Source organism: Hemitrygon akajei, chromosome 10 (assembly GCF_048418815.1).
Source record: "Hemitrygon akajei chromosome 10, sHemAka1.3, whole genome shotgun sequence".
In the NCBI taxonomy this organism is placed as follows: domain Eukaryota; kingdom Metazoa; phylum Chordata; class Chondrichthyes; order Myliobatiformes; family Dasyatidae; genus Hemitrygon; species Hemitrygon akajei.
Window position 1 is genome coordinate 83,920,824 of NC_133133.1, and position 18,921 is coordinate 83,939,744.

The following is an 18,921-nucleotide window of genomic DNA, read 5'->3' on the forward strand; positions in this document are numbered from 1 at the left end:
ATTTTGTCACTTCCACCTTTCCCTCCCAGCTTTTGACATAATTTCTATATACCTCTCCCTCATCTGTCCATCACCCCTCCCCCTTCTTCACCTGGATCCACCTATCACCTGCCAGCTTCTGCTCCACTCCTTCCTTCCACCACTTCATACTGGATATCTTTTGTCGGTCTTTCAGTCCAGATGATTTCCTGACATGTCAGTGATAATAAACAAGATTCAAAATGCTGACTGTCCATTTCCTTATATACATGATTCCTGGCCTGTTGAATTCCTCCAAGGACAATACTTAATGTCGAGAATGGAAAAGTTAGGCTAAAGTTTTGTTACCTTTTATGACTGCAGTGATACTACACGACCAATGCCTCTGCTCATGTGATGGACGAAGTTCATTATGGAAAAGCATGGCAATTTGTCCAACGACATTACCTATGTGTACAAATACATTTATAAGTAAGGGTGCACTCTACAATAGGTTAAGTCAGGGGTTGTAAAAGTTACTTCAACTCTTATGATAGGTTCAGTTTTCAAAAAAAGTGAGTGTTTCTCTGATTTCTTTTAACCTTACAAGATGGAGAGATGATTACTACTGGAGAGAGAAGCTGTAGTTATTTCAATAATTCTGTCATAGTACTCTCCTGCTGGCAATGGTTGTGAATGAATGATTTTCTCTTTGCATCTTATTCTCAGCCCTCTCTTGACTTTCCCTGCTGCTGTTTCCTCACTTTGCATGCAGATCCTCACTTGAAACCGGGCAAACTCAAAGAAACAGCTGGCAAAATTTGCATAAAAATGAAACCAGTTTTTTTCCAGTTTGTTTGTTCATTATAACAAAGATGATAATACATCCAAAATTTACAAAATAAATTTTCAAAGTTGCATTTAATAGAATCAAATAATTTTACTACACTTCTTTAAGAAAAGGGAAAAAAATTATTAAAGGGAAGCTGTTACATGGATATTTTATTGATTTGACTATGTCATCAGATCTTTAGTAAGTTTGGTGAATAACTAAAATAACCAATTCCCAAGTGAATTCTCCCTACAAAAAAGAAAAGTGCAATAATGATTTGGAGAGTGCTTAGTAGTTTGGCAGTGACCTTGAGTTCTTCTTTCTTAAAGAGGCTTGGCGTTAAAAGCATTTGATTCTTTACTGTATTAATGTGCAATGTTAACACAAATTGCACTTGCATTCTGATTTGGATAGTAATATTACCAAAACTGCTTAAAAATGTTCTTGTCTAAAAATATGAGGAATTTTAATTGGGATACTACTGTACAAATTGGTTGCATGTATGATATTCATTGACACCTTTGGCCGTTGCATACATGTTATATTAACACACCACACACAACAATTCCAGCATTAATATCCTGCTGCTAGAGCATTTTATCATTTTCCAGCGAATGATCTATAATTTTCATTGCAAATGATCTATTTTGTACTTAGTGGCAGAGTGGAACAGTTAATATGAATCTGGATTTCTCCCACATCCCAAATTTAGGGTTGGTAGGTTAAATGCCCACTGCAAAATGCTCCATTGGGTAGAAAATGAGGGGAGCTGATGAGAATGAAGGAAGAACTAAAAACATGATGAGTGTAAATAAGTGGTTAATGGTCAGCGTAAACCCGTTGGGCTGATGGGACTACTTCTGTTCCATATCACTCTGTAATAGAAGTAATCCCCACTCCTTCAGCAGATCCCTCACACACTCCGCACTCCCATTTTGGCCAATCTTTACAGGAGTACCATTGAGAGTATCCTGACCAGCTGGTGCGGGATTGCAATGCAACTGACTGCAAGACCCAAAGAAGGATTGATGACAGGATCATCGGGGTCTCACTTTTACCCAGCCAAGCTATTTATCAGGAGTTCTGTGTGCACGAGCCCCTTAGCATTGTCAATGATCCCTCCCGTCTGTCCCACAATCTCTTTGATCCCCTACCATCAGTCAGGGGTCACATAGCATTAGGTCAAGGATTTTTAGGATGGGAAGTAGCTTCTTTCTCCTGGCTATGAGACTACTGAACTCCCTGTCACTACCACCAATGAGGCGCCAGTAGCATTATACTGTTTACTTGCTGACTTGGGTTGTAAATGCACTTCAGCTAAATGTCAATCTTCTGGAATATATTTTATTAATAGCTAGTTCATTTGTGGTAATATTACTTTATATGTTGTGTGTGAGGTATACATACTGTGTTGTGCACCTTGGTCTGAAGGAACATTGGTTCATTTGGCAATGTGCATCTGTACAGTTTATTCACAATAAACGTAAACATGAACTCAATCCCTTCACTTCATAGAGCCAGACTGCATAGACTTTGTGACTGTATATGTCAAAATGACAACTGAATTATGACAAAGACCAAAGAAGGGCATTCAATTGCCACTGGAGAACAAAGCGGTACCAAACAATATATTATCAGAATTTATTAGTGATGTTAGGTAATTTTTTTTGGAAACTGAAATCATCCCAGCCAAGAGCTTTGGTTAAACAATCCTTCCCTCTCTTACCGGAGAAATGGTGCAGGATTTCTACTCAATGAATCTGAAGTACACTACATTTCAAAAAGTATCAAAGAATATCTTGCTTCTTCAAATGAAACTCTGAAACACCAGCATGTTTATCTTCATCCTATCAAAAGTTAAAACAACAATCAAGATGTTCAGCTCAAGCCAGTCTTCATGGTTAATGAACAAGTAATTATAAAATTATAACAGGCTCTAAATGGGAACTGAGCATTGCAAGGTAGCATTTATTTTTGTCAAAATAAATAGATGCAGGCACTGTTGCCTTCTGACAGAGGCTGTTATTTTGTATATGTCTTTGCATGGCAAATGACTTGTTTACCCTTTGGTTTTTGCCAGCTTTGAACACTGTCAATTTACACATAATTTCCACTTTACTGGTTTCCCAACCTTCAGATGCATGTCTTGCAGTCTTCAGTCTGCCTATGTTGGGATGCATTCTAATTAAATATTTTTTCCTTTAGGCAAATATTTGTTTCTTCAGATCTAAATCCTCCTTCCATTCCATATGTGAGTATCTTGCAGATGTTCACCACTCTTTGCTGATGCTTTCAACACTATTAAAGCTGCCTCCTTCTCTTCTGCTTGTTTCCAAAACTATTATGACAAACAGAACTGAAGAGATGCTTCAACTCCTTGACCAATGCACAATGAACTTCATAATTTAACATTGATAAATAACTTGGAGAAAAAATAGATTTAAGTAACTAAATCTGTGAAAACAGAAATTCCTTTTGATTTAAATGTGAAGAGGTTGAGATGTTAATGATAACTTTTAATGTGCTTTCATGTCAAGCCTTTGTAAACAAGAATGCTATATGTAACCATTATTTGTGGAGATGAGAGCAATAGATGGAGGTGGGATGGAGTGAAACAGTTGTTATTGAATGAACTAATCAATAGAAAAATGGTTTAGGTTCTGCAGTGCGTTATGTTTTCTGATGTTAATATTTTTGATAAAATTGTGACAAAATGCCTTAGCTTGAATAAGATATCTGTTGTGCCTGTCATAAAATGTAACACTTGTCAAGATCTCATCTTTAACTTGAAGGGGTTTGAGTCTCTGCTGGACCCTATCAAATGCCTGTTCTGTCTGCTGAGCCTTTGTTCAGTCTCTTTGAGTTTGTTGTAAAAGCAGGTCCAAAATATTTTGTTAAGAAAGAGCTTAGAAACCCCTTCCCATCCTTCACATGATGTTATTCAGGAAGCTATAGTGCCCATCATCTGCTCAGCACTTCCACAGGAATGCTAAGAAAAATCTTCCTGATGAAGTTAGAATATTATTCTGGAGAGGGCAGAGCTTCCGGCTGTATTCCAAAGTTTGCCATTGAAACTTTCAAGCCCACCTCAGCTATCACAATAAACTCAGCCACATGGATTGTGATGGTACTTACGAAACAATTCTCAAGCCTACAACATTTAGTTTTTGAAGAAAAATTACCTGTGAAGGTCTTTGGTACTATATATCATGCTGCAAAGCAGTGACTAAAGTTCTCAGGATCCTGCAGATGGGGAGGGAGTGGCTGATGTGTTTAGGTTTGTGGACAGTTGGTGAGGAAGTGACCTTCTGTCACTTGTATCTGTACTTCCAATACATGAACCCAAAGTTATCCTGAAGGTTACTTTTTCAGCTGGAGTGGTCATAGGTCTGGGAATTCCCAGGCTAGCTGGGGATGTTGCCTTTTCCACTGACATAGTCTGGTCTGTGAAATCCACATTCTGGTTCACGATCCGGTCCATGTTCCTTATTCTAGGTTTTCCTGTCTTCCCCAGTTTCTGTTGAGGCAGCTGATTCTCATTTGGGCTGGCTTTATAAAAGGTGATTTCCTGTCCCAAACCCCCTGTTAGTATCCCTTCCCTTCACCTTCCGACTGGAGCCTTGCCTCGCCTCGCCTGGAGCCTTGACTCGCCTCGCCTCGACTGGAGCCTTGCCTTGCCTCGCCTGGAGCCTTGACTCGCCTCACCTCACCTGGAGCCTTGCCTCGCCTCGCCTGGAGCCTTGACTTGCCTCGACTGGAGCCTTGACTTGCCTTGCCTGGAGCCTCGCCTCGCCTCGACTGGAGCCTTGACTTGCCTCGCCTGGAGCCTTGACTTGCCTCACCTCGCCTGGAGCCTTGCCTCGCCTCGCCTGGAGCCTTGACTTGCCTCACCTCGCCTGGAGCCTTGCCTCGCCTCAACTTGGAGTTCCGGGGTCCGAGCCCGAGTCAAGACCCAGGTTCTGGGTCCTTGTTCAGTCCCTGGCTCGGAGTCCAAGCCCAGGCTCCTAGTTCCCAGTTCCATGTCCTGGTTCCGCTATCCTTGTCAAGTCCTAGCCCAGGCCCAGAATCCTTGTCTCGTCCAGGGCCTGTGTCATGTCCAGCGTCCTTTCTTCCCCACTTCCCTTGCTTCCTTCTCACGCCTAGTCCTGTTCCTGGTAGTTCAGTGTCTGTGTCTTGCATTTGGGTCCGCTCCCAGTGCCCACCTTATGACATCCACATGCTTTACTCAGTCAGTGAGGCAGGGCTCCAGGAGATTCCAATTTGTGAGAGACATGGCCAGCAGAGGTGACTGAATGAAGGTGTTACCGTAGAGTCCTTCGGTCTGGGAGAGGGAATGATCTTAATCTTGCAGAGAAGCCAAATGTCTCTTCAAACACATTTTTGGTGGTATCTATCCTGTTTCCCCTGGATTGTCCAGATCTCAGAAGATTTTAGGATCATAGAGATCTTCTGTTAGTTGTGGTCAATCATGGGTGATGTGTACAAGCAAATTACATGATACGCAAACGAATACGCAAGCCAGGATGATATGCAGAACAAGATGATATTACTGATAAATTTTAGCATCTGTTTTCTGAGGTTTCACCATGATCTTTTATCGTAGGAGAGCTATCCTGCATAGCAAGAGAAGAGCTGCAGAGAGGATTCGGTCCAATCTCTCATACACCTCAGTGAAAACGTTGACAACAGCTCTGAAATTGACATCTGAGCATTTAGAAATTACAAGTTGCATTTGTATATTGCAATTTCATTACCTGTTCTGGAGTGTAGTCCCCGTGGGCAGAACAGTTTCCCATTCATTCTAAAGATTAGATTCATTGCCACAGTAAAACAAATATCAAAAAAAGTCCAGTTTATTGTCAGATGCACAATGACAGTCGGCACAGGGCAATGAAAAACATACCCGCAGCAGCGTCACAGGCGTACAGCGTCACAGGCGTACAGCATCACAGGCGTACAGCGTCACAGGCGTACAGCATCACAGGCGTACAGCGTCACAGGCATACAGCGTCACAGGCGTACAGCATCACAGGCGTACAGCATCACAGGCATACAGCATCACAGGCGTACAGCGTCACAGGCGTACAGCGTCACAGGCGTACAGCATCACAGGCGTACAGCGTCACAGGCATACAGTGTCAGGCTCACATCTAGGTAGTCAGCATAAATTGTCTACAATTAGGCACATAAGAACATTACTACCTATGACAAAAACAGACCATTGTATTGCAAAGTGATCATACTGTTGGTTTGCAGAGGTACAGATTTGCATTGTGCAGGCTGGTTCAAGAACAGAATTGTTTAAAGGAGGTAGCCGTTCCTGAACATGGTAGTGTGGACGTCAGGTTTCTGTACTTGCGGCTTCGTGGAAGCTGTGAGAAGCTGGCATGGACTGGATGGTGGGCATCACTGAAGATGGAGGTTGCTTTCTTGAGGTATTACCAGTGGTGGACAGAGATGTGCCTGTGACGTATCAAACTGAGTCCTTGGGAGGGGAGTTGGAGGTTAGGTGATGCATTGCAGCAATCAAAAATGAAGAATTCATTTGGACTTCCTGTAACACTGGTCTCCCTGAAATTGAAACTCTCTAGGCCCACTGGTTAGTACCACTGCTTGCATGTCTTCATGAAAAAACTGTAAAATGGAGAGAATTCGCTTCGGAATCTGAGGAGGGTATTCCATGATCCGTCCTGACTGATACCGTCTTTGGTGTATTTGAAGAAGTCCATGTATTGTGGCTGATACTGCTCCCATTTGATATAGTTCAAAGGGGAAGATTATATTCAGATTGTTCTGTTGAATCTGAGTTGGGACCAGCTGAATGGAGATAAAAGAGAATGTTAAATGGTGAACAGTCCAGCAGTCGATGCTACCTGTGTGGTATGAGTGATCTTTGAACTCTCTCATTGGGACAGTGATGTGACTATACTCAATATTCTGTTGGTGGAGTAAACGTATTTTTGATGATATGAAAAGTCGACGCAGTAAAATTACACCTGTTAAAATGACTGTGAGCAGATTGTAGTAAACTGTCCACATGATCCTGTGGCTTGTGCAAAAGTACGTATTAATACCAAACCATATAATTCTATTTCACGGATTGCAATCTTAACCATAAAACAAAAGGTGACGGATGTGCAATTTCATGTATTGAAGCCTGTTGAAAATATCATTCATATTTTTGAACAGAGTTATATGCTCCTGATTTTATTCAACATGATTATCTTTGGTAATCAAAACTTATTTTGGTAATAAACCTAGGATGAATGGTAACAATCATTAAGTGATGAATGCCTGGCACGGCTTCCACATTCACCTTGCTCATGCCTGGAAACGAATACAAATGTGGAGCAAGCTGAGATGATGGGTGTCTGCCATTTGAAACCTTACACTGTATGATTGTTGGGGGGGGGGGGGTGGGTGGGTGGTATATCAGAGCTAAACAGTGGAACTCAGCAGGTAGAAAGATCCCAGGATGTTCACTCATTTACAGTGAGAGGCACTGCTGTTTATGGAGAGGCTCACTACTGAATTAGCGATCATGATAGTTAGAGCCACAATTCACATGGCTTCTTTTTATCTGACCACAATAAATAGCAGGTGTAGACCTATGCATCAAAAAGCCAATGTGGATTACACCATGGGAACAAAGAAAATATCCCAACTTGTCCACGCCAGTCAGTGGATGCCCTTTCTCCCAGCAAATGCCCAATAGCCCTTTATGAGTAAACAGTTCAAATGATCTTTGACTCAATTCTCAAATTTTCTCTGTGACCCAGCTTCAACCACTCTCTGAAAATGCATTACGGATACTCACCACCTTCTGGATGAAGGAGGTCAGATCTCCTCTAAATCTTTTCTCCCTTATTTTAAATCTACAGTATGCCACCTCTGACATAAGGGAAAGGTTTCCTACTGTTTCAACTATCTATATGCCTACATTTCCAGTGAACATCCTCAAATCAGTGAGAAAGGACCTAGCTTCTCCAGTAGCACATTATAACTGAACTGGTCCATCCCAGGCAACATCAGGTTCAAGTTCATTTAATATTATCACCATTGGTGCTGCACTCCAGTGTTTGCTCAGTGCTGCTCTCTGGTGTTTGCTCATTGCTGACCCCTAGTGTTCACTTAGTGGACGAACAAGCTAGACCAGGACCAGCAAATCTATAGTCAAGCCACTCAGGAACTTGCGCTATATATATTTTTTTCTCTTTGAGACTGCATTTATTTTCTGAAATTGTAATCATTTGTGTTGCTGGTAATGTGTTTTACACCTTGGCCCCAGAGGAACACTATTTTCAAAACTTTCCCATAATCTTTCCTGCCACTGATATTCGGCTCTACCAGTCTATACTTACCAGCTTCCACTTGCTGCCTTCCTTGACAAATAGCCTCCAATCTACTGACTTCACCTGCCTCAAGAAACCAACAGACATAATGAAGTACCGAATTCCACCCCGGTCATTCCCTCTCCTTCTGATTCTAGTTAGTTAGAAGATGAAAAATCTTCAGGACAGATACCACCAAGCTCAAAGACACTTTCTATCTTGCTTTTTTCAGACTCTAGAAAAGATATCTCACGTGCTGAAAAATGAACTCTTTATCTCCCTGTCTTCCTCATTGTGGCATTTCCAGTTTATTTGTCTGTAACCACAACACAATGCTCTGCTTTCTGTTTTCCTTTTTATTACTTATGTGTGGAACAATCTGTGTGCATGTTTCACTGTATCTCTGTTTATGTGCTGATCATTATAAACCAATTACAGAACTGACTTCCAGTCACCTGGTACCTTACACTCCTCCAGCAAAAATGTTAAAACCTCAGCTAGAGCCCCAACAGTTTTTCCCCGCCTCTTGTATTGTGTGTGCCTGTCTGTGTGCGCACATGTTTGTGTGTGCGTGCACATGTCTGCGTGTGACTATGTGTGCAAGCACATGTCTGCGTGTGACTATGTGTGTGTGCTTGTCTACGCACACCCTTGCGTCTGTCTATGTGTATGCATGCCTGTGTGTGTGTCTATATGTGGCTTGTGCGCACATGTGCATATATGTGTGTGTGCACATCTGCACGTGTGGTGTGCACATGAGGTATTTGCACGTGCCCGTGCATCTGTGTCTGTGGGCATGCCCGTGTGAGCGTGTGGTGTGTGCACATGAGGTATTTGCACGTGCCCGTGCATCTGTGTCTGTGGGCGTGCCCGTGTGAGCGTGTGGTGTGTGCACATGCCTCATGCCTGTGCGGCTGTGTCTATGTATGTGTCTGCGTGTGTGTCTATGTGCGTGCATGTGTGTCCGTGTGTGTGCATGCTTGTGTGCATGTGTGTGTGCACGTGTGTGTGTGTATGCGTGTGTGCGTATGCGTGGGTATGTGTGTGCATCAAAGCATGAGTGTGAATCTTTTCTATGCATGTACCTCGGCAATTACCATCTAAATGTTAATGTACCTTCCTCAACCATTTCCTTTTGCAGCTGACCACTGAAAAAAGCTGCCTTTCAGGTTTCTGTTAAATCACACCCCTCTCACCATAAACTGTCCTCAAGTTCTTGATTCTGGAAACCTGGTGAAAAGATTGTGTATGTTCACCCTTTCTAAGGCCCTCATGATAATATTACCTCTATAAGGTCACCCTTTATTCTCCAGTGCTCCGAAGAATGAAGTCCAAACCTGCTCAACTTCTCTCCATAGCTCAGTCCCTCAAGTCCCAGCATCCGCAAAGGTCTTCTCTGCAGTCCTTCTACATCATTCTCAGTCCTGAGCAACTGTCGAAGAGCCATCTCACCCTTCCACATCACCCCTGCCATTTTCTCTTTCAGATAGCTAGTTCTTTACTTCTTCGTTGAGTTGCAAACACGACCATAAGTCATACGAGCAGGAGAAAGATGGTCAGCCCATCGAACTGCTCTGCCATTGCTTCATAGCTGATCCATTTCCCTTTTAACTCCATTCTCCTGCCTTCACCCCCTAACCTTCTGCATCAGTGGACCCTGGTTCCTGCCCCTCCCCGTATTCACACTGAACCCCCACTTTCTACATCAGTGACCCTGGTTCCTGCCCCTCCCCGTATTCACACTGAAACCCCACTTTCTACATCAGTGACCCTGGTTCCTGCCCCTCCCTGTATTCACACTGAAACCCCACTTTCTACATCAGTGACCCTGGTTCCTGCCCCTCCCCACATTCACACTGAAACCCCACTTTCTACATCAGTGACCCTGGTTCCTGCCCCTCCCTGTATTCACACTGAAACCCCACTTTCTACATCAGTGACCCTGGTTCCTGCCCCTCCCCACATTCACACTGAAACCCCACTTTCTACATCAGTGACCCTGGTTCCTGCCCCTCCCCACATTCACACTGAACCCCCACTTTCTACATCAGTGACCCTGGTTCCTGCCCCTCCCTGTATTCACACTGAACCCCCACTTTCTACATCAGTGACCCTGGTTCCTGCCCCTCCCCACATTCACACTGAAACCCCACTTTCTACATCAGTGACCCTGGTTCCTGCCCCTCCCCACATTCACACTGAACCCCCACTTTCTACATCAGTGACCCTGGTTCCTGCCCCTCCCCACATTCACACTGAAACCCCACTTTCTACATCAGTGACCCTGGTTCCTGCCCCTCCCCACATTCACACTGAAACCCCACTTTCTACATCAGTGACCCTGGTTCCTGCCCCTCCCCACATTCACACTGAACCCCCACTTTCTACATCAGTGACCCTGGTTCCTGCCCCTCCCCACATTCACACTGAACCCCCACTTTCTACATCAGTGACCCTGGTTCCTGCCCCTCCCCACATTCACACTGAACCCCCACTTTCTACATCAGTGGAGACTGGTTCCTGCCCCTCCCCACATTCACACTGAAACCCCACTTTCTACATCAGTGACCCTGGTTCCTGCCCCTCCCCACATTCACACTGAAACACCACTTTCTACATCAGTGACCCTGGTTCCTGCCCCTCCCCACATTCACATGAAACCCCACTTTCTACATCAGTGACCCTGGTTCCTGCCCCTCCCCACATTCACACTGAAACACCACTTTCTACATCAGTGACCCTGGTTCCTGCCCCTCCCCACATTCACACTGAACCCCCACTTTCTACATCAGTGACCCTGGTTCCTGCCCCTCCCCACATTCACACTGAACCCCCACTTTCTACATCAGTGACCCTGGTTCCTGCCCCTCCCTGTATTCACACTGAAACCCCACTTTCTACATCAGTGACCCTGGTTCCTGCCCCTCCCTGTATTCACACTGAAACACCACTTGCTACATCAGTGACCCTGGTTCCTGCCCCTCGCCACATTCACATGAAACCCCACTTTCTACATCAGTGACCCTGGTTCCTGCCCCTCCCCACATTCACATGAAACCCCACTTTCTACATCAGTGACCCTGGTTCCTGCCCCTCCCCGTATTCACACTGAAACACCACTTGCTACATCAGTGACCCTGGTTCCTGCCCCTCCCCACATTCACATGAAACCCCACTTTCTACATCAGTGACCCTGGTTCCTGCCCCTCCCCGTATTCACACTGAAACACCACTTGCTACATCAGTGACCCTGGTTCCTGCCCCTCCCCACATTCACATGAAACCCCACTTTCTACATCAGTGACCCTGGTTCCTGCCCCTCCCCGTATTCACACTGAAACACCACTTGCTACATCAGTGACCCTGGTTCCTGCCCCTCCCCACATTCACATGAAACCCCACTTTCTACATCAGTGACCCTGGTTCCTGCCCCTCCCTGTATTCACACTGAAACACCACTTGCTACATCAGTGACCCTGGTTCCTGCCCCTCCCCACATTCACACTGAAACCCCACTTTCTACATCAGTGACCCTGGTTCCTGCCCCTCCCCACATTCACACTGAACCCCCACTTTCTGCATCAGTGACCCTGGTTCCTGCCCCTCCCCACATTCACATGAAACCCCACTTTCTACATCAGTGACCCTGGTTCCTGCCCCTCCCCGTATTCACACTGAAACACCACTTGCTACATCAGTGACCCTGGTTCCTGCCCCTCCCCACATTCACACTGAACCCCCACTTTCTACATCAGTGACCCTGGTTCCTGCCCCTCCCCGTATTCACACTGAAACCCCACTTTCTACATCAGTGACCCTGGTTCCTGCCCCTCCCCACATTCACACTGAAACCCCACTTTCTACATCAGTGACCCTGGTTCCTGCCCCTCCCCGTATTCACACTGAAACCCCACTTTCTACATCAGTGACCCTGGTTCCTGCCCCTCCCCACATTCACACTGAAACCCCACTTTCTGCATCAGTGGACCCTGCTTCCTTACCCCTCCCCGTATTCACACTGAAACCCCCACTTTCTGCATCAGTGACCCTGGTTCCTGCCCCTCCCCACATTCACACTGAAACCCCACTTGCTACATCAGTGGAGACTGGTTCCTGCCCCTCCCCACATTCACACTGAAACCCCACTTTCTACATCAGTGACCCTGGTTCCTGCCCCTCCCCACATTCACATTGAAACCCCACTTTCTACATCAGTGACCCTGGTTCCTGCCCCTCCCCACATTCACACTGAACCCCCACTTTCTACATCAGTGACCCTGGTTCCTGCCCCTCCCCACATTCACACTGAAACACCACTTTCTACATCAGTGACCCTGGTTCCTGCCCCTCCCCGTATTCACACTGAACCCCCACTTTCTACATCAGTGACCCTGGTTCCTGCCCCTCCCCGTATTCACACTGAAACACCACTTGCTACATCAGTGACCCTGGTTCCTGCCCCTCCCCACATTCACATGAAACCCCACTTTCTACATCAGTGACCCTGGTTCCTGCCCCTCCCCGTATTCACACTGAACCCCCACTTTCTACATCAGTGACCCTGGTTCCTGCCCCTCCCCGTATTCACACTGAACCCCCACTTTCTAAATCAGTGACCCTGGTTCCTGCCCCTCCCCGTATTCACACTGAAACACCACTTGCTACATCAGTGACCCTGGTTCCTGCCCCTCCCCACATTCACATGAAACCCCACTTTCTACATCAGTGACCCTGGTTCCTGCCCCTCCCTGTATTCACACTGAAACACCACTTGCTACATCAGTGACCCTGGTTCCTGCCCCTCCCCACATTCACATGAAACCCCACTTTCTACATCAGTGACCCTGGTTCCTGCCCCTCCCCGTATTCACACTGAAACACCACTTGCTACATCAGTGACCCTGGTTCCTGCCCCTCCCCACATTCACACTGAACCCCCACTTTCTACATCAGTGACCCTGGTTCCTGCCCCTCCCCACATTCACATGAAACCCCACTTTCTACATCAGTGACCCTGGTTCCTGCCCCTCCCCACATTCACATGAAACCCCACTTTCTACATCAGTGACCCTGTTTCCTGCCCCTCCCCACATTCACACTGAAACCCCACTTTCTACATCAGTGACCCTGGTTCCTGCCCCTCCCCGTATTCACACTGAAACCCCACTTTCTACATCAGTGACCCTGGTTCCTGCCCCTCCCCACATTCACACTGAAACCCCACTTTCTGCATCAGTGGACCCTGCTTCCTTACCCCTCCCCGTATTCACACTGAAACCCCCACTTTCTGCATCAGTGACCCTGGTTCCTGCCCCTCCCCACATTCACACTGAAACCCCACTTGCTACATCAGTGGACACTGGTTCCTGCCCCTCCCCACATTCACACTGAAACCCCACTTTCTACATCAGTGACCCTGGTTCCTGCCCCTCCCCACATTCACATTGAAACCCCACTTTCTACATCAGTGACCCTGGTTCCTGCCCCTCCCCACATTCACACTGAACCCCCACTTTCTACATCAGTGACCCTGGTTCCTGCCCCTCCCTGTATTCACACTGAAACCCCACTTTCTACATCAGTGACCCTGGTTCCTGCCCCTCCCCACATTCACACTGAAACCCCACTTGCTACATCAGTGACCCTGGTTCCTGCCCCTCCCTGTATTCACACTGAAACCCCACTTTCTACATCAGTGACCCTGGTTCCTGCCCCTCCCCGTATTCACACTGAAACCCCACTTGCTACATCAGTGACCCTGGTTCCTGCCCCTCCCCACATTCACACTGAACCCCCACTTTCTACATCAGTGACCCTGGTTCCTGCCCCTCCCTGTATTCACACTGAAACCCCACTTGCTACATCAGTGACACTGGTTCCTGCCCCTCCCCACATTCACACTGAACCCCCACTTTCTACATCAGTGACCCTGGTTCCTGCCCCTCCCCACATTCACACTGAACCCCCACTTTCTACATCAGTGACCCTGGTTCCTGCCCCTCCCCGTATTCACACTGAACCCCCACTTTCTACATCAGTGACCCTGGTTCCTGCCCCTCCCCACATTCACACTGAAACCCCACTTTCTGCATCAGTGGACCCTGCTTCCTTACCCCTCCCCGTATTCACACTGAAACCCCACTTTCTACATCAGTGACCCTGGTTCCTGCCCCTCCCCACATTCACACTGAAACCCCACTTTCTGCATCAGTGGACCCTGCTTCCTTACCCCTCCCCGTATTCACACTGAAACCCCACTTTCTACATCAGTGACCCTGGTTCCTGCCCCTCCCCACATTCACACTGAAACACCACTTGCTACATCAGTGGACCCTGTTTCCTTACCCCTCCCCGTATTCACACTGAAACCCCACTTTCTACATCAGTGACCCTGGTTCCTGCCCCTCCCCACATTCACACTGAAACACCACTTGCTACATCAGTGGACCCTGGTTCCTTACCCCTCCCCGTATTCACACTGAAACCCCACTTTCTACATCAGTGACCCTGGTTCCTGCCCCTCCCCACATTCACACTGAAACCCCACTTGCTACATCAGTGGACCCTGGTTCCTTACCCCTCCCCGTATTCACACTGAAACCCCCACTTTCTGCATCAGTGACCCTGGTTCCTGCCCCTCCCTGTATTTACAATGAAACCCCACTTTCTACACTGAGTGGAACATAATTACAATGTTGTGTATCATCCAACAGTGAATTTAAAATGTGTTAGGTAGACTAACTGTGCCGGATTATCTGAGTTTCTCTGTATTTGTAATCTGCAGTGATCAGGATCTTCATAACACCCTCACTCTTTGTGCTTTTGTCATGGTCCAGGTACAGTACTTTCAGTTTCTAAAGGAAGTTTCTGTGTGTCAGTTTATCAAATGATCAGAGCTCCTCTGTGTACTCTCTCTCTCTTTCATTTGTTAGATTTGGGCTGAAGAATTAGATGAACGTGTTGATTTGGGAACACTTGTCCCACCTGGAACCACGTTGTCTGCCTGGTATTAGGCCATTTTCATTCAAGAATGGTTTGATCTTTCTGACGTCCAATTCAATTAATTTTGCAATTATTGAGGTCAGGGTGATGGGTCTAGCAATTGCAAATTTGGTACTGCCATTAATTCAAATATGAAAACTAATTTGCCTGTCATTCCTAAACTCTTTTTGACCTACTTCTGTACAGCCTTATGTGTTGCATAATCCTCAATCTCTTGCTTTTGCCTAAGAACTCAATAAAGCATCAACTTCCATTCTGTTATCTGAGTTTTAATTTTCCATTTAGAATAAGATCACTCTCACTGGCTCTGTTGACCTCAACATAGAACACAGAGCAGCACAGTGTAGTACAGGCCAGTCATCCCACAATGCTGTGCTGACCTGTATAAACTGTGATCAATAACCACATGTCTAACTAAGAGCCTCTTAGATGTCAATATCATATCAGACCCTACTACACACACCTACTACTCATCACATTCTACAGGGGTTGTATTGAGAGCATCCTGAGCAGCTGAATCACTGCCTGGTTCAGAAATTTCACCATCTCGGATCGCAAGACCCTGCAGCGGATAGTGAGGTCAGCCGAGAAGATCATCGGGGTCTCTCTTCCAGCCATCACGGACATTTACACTACATGCTGCATCCGCAAAGGAAACAGCATTATGAAGGACCCCATGCACCCCTCATACAATCTCTTCTCCCTCCTGCCGTCTGGGAAAAGGCTCCAAAGCATTCGGGCTCTCACGACCAGACTATGTAACAGTTTCTTCCCCCAAGCTATCAGACTCCTCAATACCCGAAGCCTGGACTGACACCTTGCCCTACTGTCCTGTTTATTAGTTATTGTAAATGCCTGCACTTTTTTTGTGCACTTTATGCAGTCCAGTGTAGGTCTGTAGCTTTCTCTGTTTTTTTTTACGTAGTTCAGTCTAGTTTTTGTACTGTGTCATGTAACACCATGGTCCTGAGAAACGTTGTCTCATTTTTATTATGTGCTGTACCAACAGTTATGGTCGAAATGACAATAAAAGTGACTTGACTTGACTTGACTTGACTTGACACCTGGCAGTACATTCCAGACACTGTAAAAACCTGACGTCTGACATCTACTCGCCTTAAATGGTTGTCCTCTGGTACTCCCCTGGCAAAAGGTGCTGGCTGTTCAATCCACCTATACCTCTCATAACCTTGTTCACCTCTGTCCTGGTGTGTCTCATCCCCAAAGAGCGAAGACCTGGTTTTCTCAACCTTTGCTCTTCAGACATGTTCTTGTAACCCAGGTAGTACCTGGATTGACTCCTCTGAACCCTCTCTAAAGCTTCCACATCCTTCCTAGAACTGAACACAAACACTGGCTATTTATTCCTCCTCACTTTTCCTTGATGGGTAATGTTCCTCGGGATATCGTATCGAATTCCATCCATCTGTCCCAGTTCCAGAAAGGTGGGATTCTTGTTCCAGCCCTGCACAGCTTCCTAGCAACACCAGGTAGTCCTAAATATATTCTCAATACACGACGAATAAACTCTTCTTGGGCGTCCAGCTGGATACAGGTATCGATTTTAACCTATGTTTCAATGATGAACTCTGCCATCTTCATTAGGGATGAGGCCTGGGCATGTCTAGTCTGGTGGTATTTATACCCCCATCGTCTGTCCCTTCTGATTTCCTCAACCAATAAGGTTTCCGTTGTCCCACCTTGTTTACAATCAAATTCCAGTACTTACTTTGAGACTTCAATATTTGTTAAAATTCTTTTCCTTTCATTTTATTTCAATGGCTTCCTTCACCAGGTGGTCCCAAAAGCCAATGCATGGCACAGTAGTTCTGTGCTGTTGAAGTCAATCCTATGGCCATTACAAATGCAATGTTCTGTTGCCATCGGTTTCTCCAGGTAACCCAGACGGATACACGTCCTGTTCTCCCGGATGCAGGTTTCCATCGTACATCCCATCAAGCCAATTTACACCACCCCACATACACAGGGAATCCTGTAAATGCTGGCAGACCTGAATCCCAGGCTATATTTGACCGGCATAAGCTGTGATTTAGGCTACCTTAATGGGGCTGTGGTTCGTATTAATCCAGTATTTCTACCACAAAAAAGAGTCCGTCAGTAAATTTCCACAGTTTCTGGAAGGACCACCAGGATCCTGAAGGAACACTGGATTAATACCATCCACAAACTGTAAGGAAGCTTAAATCACCGAGGTAAAAGAAGCCATCGAAATACAACTAGAGGAAAAGAATTTTCACAAAAATGAAGGTCTCACTCTAAGTAAAAACTGAAATTTGATTGTAAACAAGTTGGGGGAGTAGAACACGAGGAAATCTGCAGATGCTGGAAATTCAAACAACAACACACACAAAATGCTGGTAGAACACAGCAGGTCAGGCAGCATCTATAGTGAGAAGCGCTGTCGACGTTTCGGGCCGAGACCCTTCGATAAAGCCCCTTTGACGAAGGGTCTCAGCCCGAAATGTCGATAGTGCTTCTCACTATAGATGCTGCCTGGCCTGCTGTGTTCCACCAGCATTTTGTGTGTGTTGTTGGGAGAGTAGAAACCTGATTGGATGAGGACTAACCAATCAGAAGGGATGGATGATGGGGGTATAAATACTAACCGTGCCCAGTCTACATCAAAGGTGTTGAGGTTGAGAGTGTTGAGACCTTCACATTCCTGGGAGTGAACATCACCAATAACTGTCCTGGTCCAACCACATAAATACTGTGGGCAAGAAAACTCACCAACGCCTTTTCCTTCTCAGGAGAATAAAGAAATTTGGTATGTTCCCTCTTACCTTCACCATATTTTAAGCACCATAGAAAGCATCCTATCTAGATGCATTATGGCTTGGTATGAAAACTGCTCTGTCTGTGATCACTAGAAACTGCAGAGAGTTGTGGACACAGCTCAGCACATCACGGAAACCATCCTTCCTCCAAGGAGTCTGTCTACGCTTTTCATTGCTTCAGTAAAGCAGCCTGCTTAAGTAAAGACCCACTGACCTTGAGCATTCTCTCTTCTCCCTCATTCGATAAAAGACACAAATCCTAAAAGCATGTACTACCAGTCTCAAGGACAGCTTCTTTCCTGCTGTTCTAAGATCATCCAATGGGTCCCTAGTACATTAGGACTGGACTTTTAATTTTGCAGTCCACCTTGTTGTGATCTTGCACTTTTGGTCAAACTGCACTGTACTTTTTCTGTAATTGTAACACGTTTTTTCCGCATTCTGTTATTGTTTTACCTCAATAAGCTGTTGTGATGAAAGGATCTGTATGAAAGTCATGCAAAAGACAATTTTGACTGTTCCCTAGTACATGTGACAATAATAAACTAATTTACCATTTTAACACACAGGTTACACTCGGATCCATACAGAGAATATTCCAGGATTCCAGCTGGGAATCCTCCCAGTGCTGACAGTATTGAGATTTTCATACACTTTTCCGAGATTCAATGACCATCTTGAGGGAATGTTTTGATAACATCCTATTGTGTTGTGATTAAAGTGTCACTCTAACTCTGACAATGAGTATATGCAGTTATAATCCTGTCAAAGCTCCTCTAACAGTGACATCTTCACATAATTTTACTGACAACTGACATTCACAATGTTTTTCATTGCTTATAGTTTAGGATTGACATGTATGCTGTCATCTCCCGTGGTTCAACAAATTACTGAAAATACCTTGGTCTATTCATTATTTTCCTCATTATGTAAAAATAACCCTGGTGCTGTGCCTGATATTACTTACTGAAGCTTAGCAATTACTGAAATTCAGCCTGCA